The sequence below is a fragment of the Triticum aestivum genome, chromosome 6B (genome assembly GCF_018294505.1).
Source record: "Triticum aestivum cultivar Chinese Spring chromosome 6B, IWGSC CS RefSeq v2.1, whole genome shotgun sequence".
Classification (NCBI taxonomy): Eukaryota; Viridiplantae; Streptophyta; class Magnoliopsida; order Poales; family Poaceae; genus Triticum; species Triticum aestivum.
The window spans coordinates 567,699,683-567,711,982 of NC_057810.1; positions in this window are offsets into that span (position 1 = coordinate 567,699,683).

The window sequence follows — 12,300 nt, forward strand, 5'->3', positions numbered from 1 at the left end:
TGCCATGGATTGGTCTGAGCCACTCCAGCGTTCTAGCTGCCCTCTGGAGTAGCTCAAGCTCATCCGCAAGCTCGTCCACTAGCACACGTCGCCGACATGTCGCCCTGCAACTATAGAACGACGGTTCGCTGTTCTTATCTAGTCGCGCTATAAATAGGGATCCCCGAGCTCGTCCAGTCCCTCAGGCCACCTCAAGCCATCTGTCATGGTTCTAAGTCTGACTGTAGAAAGAGGGGGTAGGTATGGAGAGGCAAGATCTTAGCTATGGCGAAGATGTACACGCGATGTTTACGAGTTCAGGCCCTTCTCGGAGGAAGTAATAGCCCTACGTCTCAGTGCCCGGAGGCGGTCGACTGTATTATGTGTGTTGAATTACAGAGGGTGCGAACCCTTGTGCCAGAGGAGGGGGATGGCTTATATAGAGTGCGCCAAGATCCCAGCCCCACTCCATTACAAGGGAACTAATGTACACAAAGTAAGGGCGTTACTGGTAACACTAGCATTTAGTACTCTTAATGCTCATGAAGACTAAGGAGTAAATATCTGGCCGTTGTGTGCTCTTCTGGCTTCTGGTTTTCGATATGGTCGAGTGATCTTCCTTGTGGTCGAGTGACGACAGGTAATGATCGTCGAGTGGTGTGAGCATCGAGTGGATTGCACTCGACGTACGAGACTGGTGCTCTTCTGTTGACTCTTGGTCTTTCTATATTCCAGGGTAGTGACCTTGGGTAGGACGTATAGGTCGAGCCTATGACCCTACCCCGGGTCTGTATCCTCGTCAGTAGCCCCCGAATGGATTAAGGTGTGAGAGGAAAGTAAGACAGCGTTGGACCTGTCCTGTGCTTCGTGTCTCCGCGAGTGTTTCCTGTTAGACTGAACGCCTGCGTTGATGCTTCGGAGTTGACTCGGTTGCCTTGATCCATTCAGGAAGTCGTCGACTGAACTGGTGGCCTCATGCGTCGAGTGTCGTGTGGGAGCGTGAGATCTCGGGCGAGATTGTATGCGGGGAATCCCGAATTCTGCGGGATATGAAATTTCGGAGGCGCGCGCGGGTAGGAGGGCGCCGAAAAAAGGGGAACCTGGACGAGCCGAGATGCCTCGATTATCGCGCCGCCTTTTTCGCCATGTTCGTTGGGTGCAACTGTAGCAGGATTTGACGGGATTGCCCGGCCACATGCGTCAGTCACTCAGAAGTGAGCCTTTATAAGGCGACGGGGCCGGGGTGCTTGCACTGTGCACACCTGCCTCTTCTTCTTCTTTCTCTACTCCTCCGCCGTACCAAGCACTTCCGCCTCTGACGTCGCCGCTTTCCCACCATGGTGAAGGACAAGATGGCGGCACTAGAGCGCGCCAAGAAGGCGACGGGGGCGGCCAAGGGTAAGAAACCAAGCCACGGATCGTCATTACAATCGGGGTTGCCGCCAGGCTGGATCCAAGGCGATTGGATCCGGTCTTCGATCCGGCAGGAGGACCTGACCGAGCTGGAGGAGACCGGGCTGATTGCAGAGGGAGCAGCAATGCTGCTGAAGGGAGAGACGGAGCCGCAACCTCGACCGGGTGAGTGTGTATTGCTCGCTACCCATGTCGACCGGGGCTTCTCGCTTCCTCCGCATCCTTTCTTCCGAGGGTTTTTGAACTTTTTCGGGGCACAACTCCATCACTTTTCCCCCAACACCATCACGTATCTAGCCGCGTTCGTGTCGATGTGCGAGAACTTCTTAGGGTGTCGACCGCACTGGGGTCTCCTCAAACACATCTTCACCATTCATTCCCAGTCGGTTAAGAAGGCGAAGTCGAGCGACTCGAAAACCCGCGTTATCCAAATGTGCGGTGGTTTAGGTATCCAAAAGAGGAATAGGAGTGCTTTCCCCGCCATGATCCTCCCTGAATCCGTCAGGGGCTGGCAATCGACCTGGTTCTACTGCCAGGACGTCGTTACTCCGGGCCAGTCGACCGGTCTTCCTCCTTTTCATTCGACCGTGTCCAGACTCCCGCTCCACTGAAGGTTACTGCTACTGAGACCATGGAGACGAGGATGTTAGCGGACCGAGTGGTCCAACTCATCAATGATGGTGTCACTGGCCTGGACTTGCTGGAGGTGTTCCTCGCCCGATGTATCCAGCCTCTCTAGTCCCGTGACCACCCGATGTGGTTGTACTCTGGGCCAGGCGACACCACTCGGGTCAATCTAGAAGAAGTGCCGCTCGGCACCGTGGCCTTGTGGTTGAAGGGTATCACGAGCAATCAAGATAACCCTAGAGGATCCAGGCGAGTCGCCCCTTTCGGAAGTGACAACCCACCCGAAGAGGTACCTTCTCCGTTCCGACTGTTTTCCGCTTGCATTCCGACTGTGTTTGGTGTTGGCTGACTCTTGTTTTGGCCAACTTGCTTTGCAGGTATTCACAGAGATGTACTCAATGCCCAACGGCGAACAGGATTTGGCGCAGGACCAGGAGGGGGAGGACAGCGCGGAGGAGAGTGGCGAACGGGAGTCCCCGAGAGAGGAGGAGGAGGAGGAGAGTGAGGAGTCGGATGAGGAGGATGAGGTTGACTTGCCGCCGCACTCTGAGCGTCGATCCAAGCAGCAACACGATCCATCTGGCGGTCGAGTGAAGAGTGTGGCTCCAAGCGCCACCACCCAGAAGCGCACTCGGACATCGACTCCGGAGCCGACGGAGAAGGTGGCTAAGCAGCCTAAAGTCGCCCGTTCCAAGACCCGAAAGACGCTGCCGTGCATCAAGATGGACGTCCCCGTTGCCTCAGGGTGTGTATCTTGTTTGCGTTTCTGCAAGTCGACTGAAGGTTTTCCCGATCCGACTGACTAGTTCTTGTGTCCTTTCAGCCCCACCTCCGCTGCCACTGACATGGACGTTGACAAGGCACCAGAAGACGAAGAAGCCACCTCACGGGCTGGTAAGTTCATTCAACTCAGTCCTGTTCCACCGAGTGGGTGGTCGATTGACTGAAAATTTGGTGCTTCTCTTCTTATGTAGCTCCGCAAGATATCGTTGTGCTTCCTGATGACGAGGAGGAAGAAGTGCCCCCACAAGAGAGGAAGAAGAAGAGTGGAGGTTCGAGCAGAATGAGACTTGAAGTCCAAATCCCTCAGTCGACGCCGGCACCTGAGGGGACAGCTCGGACTAACTTCACATTTGCTGACCTGTTGACGACTGATCGTCCGTCGGGGTCGACTGCATAGACGCCTGCTGCACCGGTGCAACTCCATTCGTCTGGCCCGTCCGCTACTTTGACCCCTCTGGAGCCATCCCTTTTTGCTACATATCAAACTCCAGATGATTCGCCAAGTGCCAGGCAAATCTTGTCATGGAGCAGGTGAAGGTGATGCATGAGGCTAGTCAGATAGCCTACAATGCGAGCAGTGCCCTTAGAACCAATGTTCAGGTTAGTAAACTTCCGACTGAACTTTTGAACGTTGCTTTATATCTGATCACCCATTGGGTGTTCCTTCATTTAGAACCCAAGAAATCTCTGATTTTGCACTTTCCGAATCAGTGGGGGCACGTCGAGTGCACCCACTGGGTGTAGTCCCCGAGACCACGGTCGGCTGCTGGCAGTTGACTGAGGTTTGATGAGGGTTGATCATTCTGCCTTTGCTTTTTTTTACTGAGTACTGATCTGATCCAGTGGGGGCACGCTGAGTGCACCCACTGGGTGTAGCCCCCGAGACTACTGTTGAATATTTTATTCGGCAGTAGTCTTATAGTAAACCTTCTCTTTCACTGTTGTTTGTATGTGTCGGCTGATATGTCTATCTTTCTGTCTGCAGAGGTCTTGTGATCTTGGAGCTCGGCTCACCGAATTAAAGAAGAAGCATATCAGTGTGGAACTTGATCTCAAACTTGCGAAGAAGAATCTAAAGAAAGCTCAAGAAGAAACAACCATCATGGGAGGTAATAATTCGGCCATTTTGTCTGCTTTGTAGCTTTACCCTTGGCACTGGCTTTTCTTTCAGTCTCTTTGAACCGAGTGAATTCGCATAAGCAGATGTGCGTAGTGAAAATTGCAAACTCCAGTCTCGTCTGAAGAGTGTTGTTTCTTTAGAGAGGATGAAGGAAGCTCTGGAGCAGAAGGATCTGGACCTTGCAGCTGCTCAAAAGGAAGCGCGCGACAAGACGAAGCTTGCGGACGAGAAGCTGGCTTCAGTCGGCAAGTTGGAGGATGAGAACGCGACGTTGAAGACGGCCATCTCGGACGCTAATCGTGAAGTTGAGAAACTATGGAAGGACAAGGAGAACTTGACGCTAAAGTCGAAGGCCTCAGGACCAAGACTGGTAGGCTAGAGTCTCATTTAGAGCCACTCGCGGCAAAGCTTGTCCTGAAGCTTGAGGGTACGTCTGTCCCGTTAAATAACTGTCGTCGACTGAGATTTGCAATACTGTCGACTCATTGTCTGTTGTGATGAAACAGAACTCTGTCAGGACATCGAGGCCGAAACTGGACGGGTCGAGATAGGTCTCGACCCTATCAGCTGCCCCCTGAAGGATGAAGCCGCGATGAACTTGCTCTGACTGGAATCGCGCTTGGATGGTGCAGTCGACTATCTGGCTCGGCTCAAGGCGGCGATGGTCCGAGTGGACGCCGAACTCTGGCCTCAGGCGGAAATGTCTCAAGACCTCGAGTCCTTGATGACTCGACTAAACCAGATCGCAGACCGAGTGCAAGAGTGGAAGAAATCTTCCTCCCGCTGCGGTGCTGACATTGCTTTGTCTTTGGTCAGAGTGCACTGCAAGGAGGCAAAGGAAGACAAGCTGGCAGCCCTCAAGGTGGCGAACACCAAGAAGCACTCCTTCCAGGACTTCATGGACACCTTCCTCGAAGCAGCCACTCGCACTGCCGACAGCATCGACCTCGACAGCTTCTGCGACCCGGCCAGTCCTCCTCCCGCCGAGTGATTAAAAAACATTCTGCCACCACTTTATTTGCCTCGGAATGCCGAGTGGATTTGTAATCGTTAAAACTCCTTCGGGCCCGACGCCCGAGCACTTTATTTTGCAGCTAAGAAACTTCGGACTTATCACCTCACACACTGTGTCTGTCTTCGAATGAAATTCGCCTTTCTATCGAATTATTGTCCATTTGCTTAATGCAGCTTCTGGAGGAGGATGGCCAGTCGCCTGATCGAGCAACCTTTGAGTAGTATTGACCAGCTCATCAGCAAGGCACTTAGCAATGGTCTTGACGTTCCAGTCGACCGGTTGGGTGATCCTTGAGTAGCATTGATCAGCTCATCAGCAAGGTACTCAGCTTCTGGAGAAGGATGGCCAGTCACCTGATCGAGCAACCTTTGAGTAGCATTGATCAGCTCATCAGCAAGGCACTTAGCAATGGTCTTGACATTCCAGTCGACCGGTTGGGTGATCCTTGAGTAGCATCGATCAGCTCATCAGCAAGGTACTCAGGAACGGTCTTGACGTTCCAGTTGACCGGTTGGGTAAGGTTTTCGAACCTTACGTGAGTACGAGACTACGGATAACCCTCCCGAGTGAGAGGATTGCTCTTCACTCGGTGAGAATTTTCAAACTTAGGCGAGTACGAGATTGCAGCTAAGCCCCCTAGTGGGAGGATCGCTCTCCACTTGGTAGGATTTTTCATTACTTAGGCGAGCACTGGGTTGCAAGTAAGCCCCCGAGTGGGAGGATCGCTCTCCACTTGGTAGGATTTTTCATTACTTAGGCGAGCACTGGGCTGCAGCTAAGCCTCCCGAGTGAGAGGATTGCTCTTCACTCGGTAGGATTTTTTCGAACTTAGGCGAGTACGAGACTGCAGCTAAGCCCCCGAGTGGGAGGATTGCTCTCCACTTGGTGGGATTTTTTAAAACTTAGGTGAGTACGAGACTGCAGCTAAACTCCCGAGTGAGAGGCAGACTCATCACTCGGTAGGATTTTTATCACTTAGGCGAGCACTAGGCTGCAGCTAAGCCCCCGAGTGAGAGGCAGACTCATCACTCGGTAGGATTTTTGTTACTTAGGCGAGCACTGGGCTGCTGCTAAGCCCCCGAGTGAGAGGCAGACTCATCACTCGGTAGGATTCTTATCACTTAGGCAAGCACTGGGCTGCAGCTAAGCCCCCGAGTGAGAGGTAGACTCATCACTCGGTAGGATTTTTATCACTTAGGCGAGCACTAGGCTGCAGCTAAGCCCCCGAGTGAGAGGCAGACTCATCACTCGGTAGGATTTTTATCACTTAGGCGAGCGCTGGGCTGCAGCTAAGCCCCCGAGTGAGAGGCAGACTCATCACTCGGTAGGATTTTTATCACTTAGGCGAGCACTGGGCTGCAGCTAAGCCCCGAGTGAGAGGCAGACTCATCACTCGGTAGGATTTTTATCACTTAGGCGAGCACTAGGCTGCAGCTAAGCCCCCGAGTGAGAGGCAGACTCATCACTCAATACGATTTTTATCACTTAGGCGAGCACTGGGCTGCAGCTAAGCCCCCCCGAGTGAGAGGCAGACTCATCACTCGGTAGGATTTTTATCACTTAGGCGAGCACTGGGCTGTAGCTAAGCCCTCGAGTGAGAGGCAGACTCATCACTCGGTAGGATTTTTATCAGTTAGGCAAGCACTGGGCTGTAGCTAAGCCCCTGAGTGAGAGGCAGACTCATCACTTGGTAGGATTTTTATCACTTAGGTTCAGGCGAAATAGATTCACGGCAAAAGTAGCATACACAAAAGAAATAAACAACAACCACTCGGAAGGAATAAATTATGTCTTTTGATAATTAAGCTAACAGGTATCCCTTATTACATCCGATCGGTTTAACTATTTAAGAATAGAAACGGCGGAGCAGATCCGCATTCCAGGTGTGCGGCTCATCTCTATTGTGTTCGACTTTTAAGAGATGGTATGCTCCATTGTGGAGCACCTTCGTGATGACGAAAGGGCCTTCCCAAGCGGGGGCGAGCTTGTGTGGCCTTTGTTGATCCACTCGGAGGACCAAGTCCCCTTCCTGGAATGCACGACCCCTTACGTTCTTGGCGTGGAATTGACGTAAGTCTTGCTGATAAACGGTCGACCGGATCAAAGCCATCTCTCTCTTCCTCCAAGAGGTCGACTGCGTCTTGTCGAGCTTGCTCTTCTTCTTCTTCTGAGAAGAGTTTGACTCGGGGAGCACTGTGGAGCAAATCGCTCGGCAGAACAGCTTCGGCTCCGTAGACTAGAAAGAATGGAGTCCGTCCAGTCGACTGATTGGTGGTTGTCCTCAGCCCCCAAAGCACCGATGGGAGCTCATCGACCCAAGTCCCTGCCGCATACTTGAGGTCACGCATTAGCCGAGGCTTCAGCCCTTTGAGAATCAATCCATTTGCTCGCTCAGCTTATCCATTCGACTGGGGATGGGCGACTGAAGCGTAATCGACCCTCGTGCCCTGGGAGGCGCAAAAAGCTTTGAACTCTTCAGAATCGAAGTTCGAGCCGTTGTCCGTGGTGATGCTGTGCGGGACGCCGTATCTGAATATAAGTTCTCTGTTGAAACTCACGACTGTGCTCGCTTCAAGGCTCTTAATGGGCTTGGCTTTGATCCATTTGGTGAACTTGTCGACTGCTACCAGCACATGAGTAAATCCACTCCTGCCTATCCTCAGAGGTCCTACCATGTCCAATCCCCAAACGGCGAAGGGCCAGACGAGTGGAATAGTCTTCATAGCTAACGCAGGTTTGTGAGACATGTTGGAATAAAACTGACAACCTTCACACTTGTCCACTATTTCCTTTGCCATCTCGTTAGCGTGCAGCCAGTAAAACCGGGCTCGGTATGCTTTGGCTATGATGGTCCGAGAGGATGCATGGTGACCACAGGTCCCTGAGTGGATATCATTAAGGATCATTCAACCTTCTTCTGGCGTGACGCACTTCTGGCAGGCTCCAGTTACACTCTCTCTGAATAATTGTCCTCTTATCACAGTAAAGGCTTTAGACAGTCGGATGATCTGTCGAGCTTCTTCTTCATCCTCTGGGAGTTCCTTCCTAAGAATATATGCGATGTATGGTACTGTCCAGTCGGGAGTGATGAGCAAAACCTCCATGATTAAGTCGACTGTCGTGGTTCTAAGCCTGACAGTAGAGTGGGGGGTAGGTATGGAGAGGCAAGGTCCTAGCTATGGAGAGGTTGTAAACACAAGGGATGTACGAGTTCAGGCCCTTCTCGGAAGAAGTAATAGCCCTACGTCTCGGAGCCCCGAGGCGGTCGAGTGGATTATGAGTATATGAGTTACAAGGTGCCGAACCCTTCTGCCTGTGGAGGGGGGTGGCTTATATAGAGTGCGCCAAGACCCCAGCCAGCCCACGTAGGAGAGGGTTTAAGGTGAGTTAAGTATGGGGCGTTACTGGTAACGCCCCACATAAAGTGTCTTTACTATCATAAAGCCTACTTAATTACAGGCCGTTGTAGTGCAGAGTGCCTCTTGACCTCCTGGTGGTCGAGTGAGTCTTCGTGGTCGAGTCCTTCAAGTCAGTCGAGTGAGTCCTTCATTGGTCGACTGGAAGGCGACCTCTTCTAAGGATGTCCTTGGGTAAGGTACTTAGATCAGGTCCATGACCCTACCCTAGGTACATAACCCCATCATTAGCCCCCGAATGGATTGAGGCTTCGAGTGAGGAAGGAGTTGATGTCGTTTCCGATTAACCTTTGCGCTCTAGTCGTGCGCTGTTCTGGACCAAAGAATCTCTTCGTCGACAGTGAGCAACTTGTCTTCAGTCGACTCGATCCATTCTCTTCTTTCGTCGAGTGATCTTTCGGGCTTCGACGATCCCTGAGCGACGGATCGCGGGAAGCCCCGCGTCTGACAGACTGATCTGCCGTTCGCGGATTCCGCGGGATGCGAAATTTGGGGACGCGCGCGAAGTGGAGCGGGCCGCGGCGTTCGGATGGGATGGGACATAGACGCCTCGATCTCCGCGCCGCTTTCTTCGCCATGTATCCCGTCTGCATAACTGCTCCCGGATATGATTAGATCGATCGGGCCCACCTGTCATCCACTCGGAAGGGACCTTATAAATGCGCCCGGCGAGGATTTCTGTGCTGCGCCTCAGCATTCTCTCTCTCTCTCTCTCTCTCTGCTCCCTTCGTCCCCGCCCAGCGCGCTCGCTCTCGCCCCCGCACAACTTCCCTTCGCGCATCTCGCCGGCAACCATGGCCAAGGAGAAGACGGCGGCGCTGGAACGTGCGAAGAAGGCGTCGGCGTCGGAGAAGGCAAAGGGGAGATCTACCAGCCGCGGAGGGTCCTCGTCCAGATCCCGCCTGCCAAAGGGCTGGGTCCAAGGAGACTGGATCCAGTCGACCATCACAGAGAAAGACCTCCTCGACATGGCCAACGAGGGCTTGATCCCTCATAGAGTTGCGAGGCTTCCGGGGAAGGAATGGCAGCCCCAGCCAGAAGAGGGTGAGTGTGTGCTCTTGGCCACCCATGTTGATCGTGGATTTTCCTTGCCGCCGAGTATTTTCTTCCGTGGCTTCTTGAATTTCTTTGGAGCGCAGCTCCACCACTTTACCCCAAACTCTATTGCCTATCTTGCCGCGTTCGTGTCCATGTGTGAGGGTTTCCTGGGCTGTCGACCGCACTGGGGTTTGTTCAAACATATATTCACGTGTCGCTCTCAGACCGTGAAGAAGGCGAGCCCAGGTGATGAGAGAACCCGAGTCGTCCAAATGTGTGGGGGTCTGGGGATCCAGGTGAGGAATAAGAGCACCTTCCCGCCCATGACCTTTCCCAAGTCAGTCAGAGGCTGGCAGTCGACCTGGTTCTACTGCCAGGACCAGTCGACGCCTGGACAGTCGAGTGGACTCCCACAGTTTACCATGGACCGAGTGAACAAGCCTTCCTCTCTGAAGTTGATTCCGGAGGAGAAAGCTGACGTGAAGATGTTGATGGAGCGCGTGGTGCAGTTGGTTCGGGAGGGAGTGACGGGCATGGACCTCCTGGAGGTCTTCCTCAGGCGTCGCATCCAGCCCCTTCAGTTCCGGAGCCACTGCATGTGGTTGTACTGTGGGACTGAAGACGAGACTCGAGTCCATCCAGAAGCAGTCGACGATGTCACTCTAGAAAGATGGATGGTAGCCGTTACCGGAAACAAGGACAACCCACGCGGAGCCAGAAGGATTCCTCCACTCGACCACAACAGCGATCCAAACAAGGTACACTTGCTCTGCTCTTCACTGCGTTCTTGTCGCATTCATTTCTGTTTACTCTGCCGACTGGTCGACTGATCCTTGTCTTGATATCTGCTAGGCCCTCACCGAGCTTTACTCGATGCCCAATGGGGCACAAGCTCCGACTGAGGAGGGTGAGGCGAGTGGGGGCGAGAGCCAGGATGAGGAGGAATGGGACTCAGACGTTGCAGCGGATGATGATGATGATGACGATGATGGCGGTGATGAAGATGACGTTGAAGACGAGGAAGAAGAGGAGGAGGAGGTCGTGCCACCGCGCTCGGAAAGGCGGTCGAAGCTTGTCCACGACCCTTCGACTGAACGTGGTAAGGGGGTTGCAACCACTGCTCAGTCGACCAAACGCCCTCGGACCACCTCTCCAGTGCCGACTGAAAAGGCGCCGAAGCAGCCCAGAGCGGCCTCGTCGAAGCCGATCAAGCTCCTGCTGAAGATGAAGGTGTCCATCCCCACCATATCAGGGTAACCGTGCTGCTTAAGTCTTCTTATTTTGTGTGAACTTTGTCTCTGGTCGACGCTGAAGTTAGTCGACTGATCCTTTGGAGTTGTAGTGCTGCTACTTCTGAAACCTCAGCCCGGGCTGATGACCACGAGACGGAGGACGCAGCAACTTCGAAACCAGGTACTGTATTCTTAACGCAGTTCTTAGTCGACCGACTCGTGATCTCTGATCCTGATTCTTCTCCGTAGCTCCACCCAATGTTGTTATCGATCTCCCTGATGATGATGAGGTTGAAGAACCACTGAAGCGCAGGAGGAGTTGGAAAGCGTCCGCCAGTAAGGTGCCTCAGGATGTGACGACGCCTGAGATTCTGACTGCGGAGGAAGAGAACACCACTCGACACACGGTGTCCTTCGCAGATCCATTGACGAGTGCTCAGCAGCCCTCCCTCTTCACAATGCACCACGTCCCGGAGGACCAAGCTGGCGCGGCGAAGGAAGCGATACGCCAGGCGGGTATCATGATGGAGCAGTTGAAGACCATCCGGGATGCGAGCTAGGCAGCTTATGACGCCAGTTCTGCCCTCCAAAGCAATGTTCAGGTCAGTCGACCACCGTTTGTTTTGTTGGATATGCTACCAGAAACTTTTCCTTTCCAGAATTTATAGTAGTCACCCACTGGGTGTGTCGAGTAAACTCCGTGTGAGCGGGGGCACGCTGAGTGCACCCGCTGGGTGTAGTCCCCAAGGCTAAGGTCGACTGCTGGCAGTCGGCCTTAGGCTTTATGATGTCAATTTTTCTGTCAGTCGACTATGTTGACTGGATTTCACAAACCGGTGGGGGCACGCTGAGTGCACCCACTGGGTGTAGTCCCCGAGACTCTGGTCGACTGCTTGCAGTTGATCACAGTCATAGAGAATGCATCTCGCTCTTTTTTTTTTGAGGTCGACTGGTCGACTTTGTCTTCAACATGATTAGTGGGGGCACGCTGAGTGCACCCACTGGGTGTAGTCCCCGAGACTACGGTCGAATGCTTGTATTCGGCTGTAGTCTTAGAAACGTGTGTTTTTTCCTTTTTCACTCGGAAGTGAATTATGTTTGACATTTAGTCGATTGGTTCTTCGCAGAACTCTTGTGATCTTGTGGCTCGCTACTCTGAGCTGGAAAACAAGCACACTCAACTCGAGCTGAGCCTAAAGCTGGTTCAGGAGAAGCTGACAAAGGCAAAGGAGGAGACCGAAGGTATGTTTGGTGAGACCCTGACGACTGCTTTTCCCCTTGCTTGTTTCAAAATCTGATCTTGCTGTAACTTGCAGGTAAGGTAAGGGAGGCCCAGCAGAAGAAAGACCTCGAACTAGCTGAGAAGATCAAGCTTGCTGACGAGAAGTTAGCTTCAGTCACCAAGCTTGAACAAGACAATACCAATCTGAAAGCTGCTCTTGGGATCGCCAACAAGGAGGTCAGTCGACTGAAAACTGATAAAGCTGCCCTGACCGACCAAGTCAGCAAATTGACTGGGAAGAAAACTGATCTGGAGGCCTTCCTGAGTGGTCTTGCCAAGAAGCTGTTTCTTATGCTTGAAGGTAAACCTCTATGCTTGGCAAACATTTCCAATTGTGGTTTTTCCATTCGACCATCTCCTTGACTTAGTGATCATCCTTGCAGAATTTTGTCAAA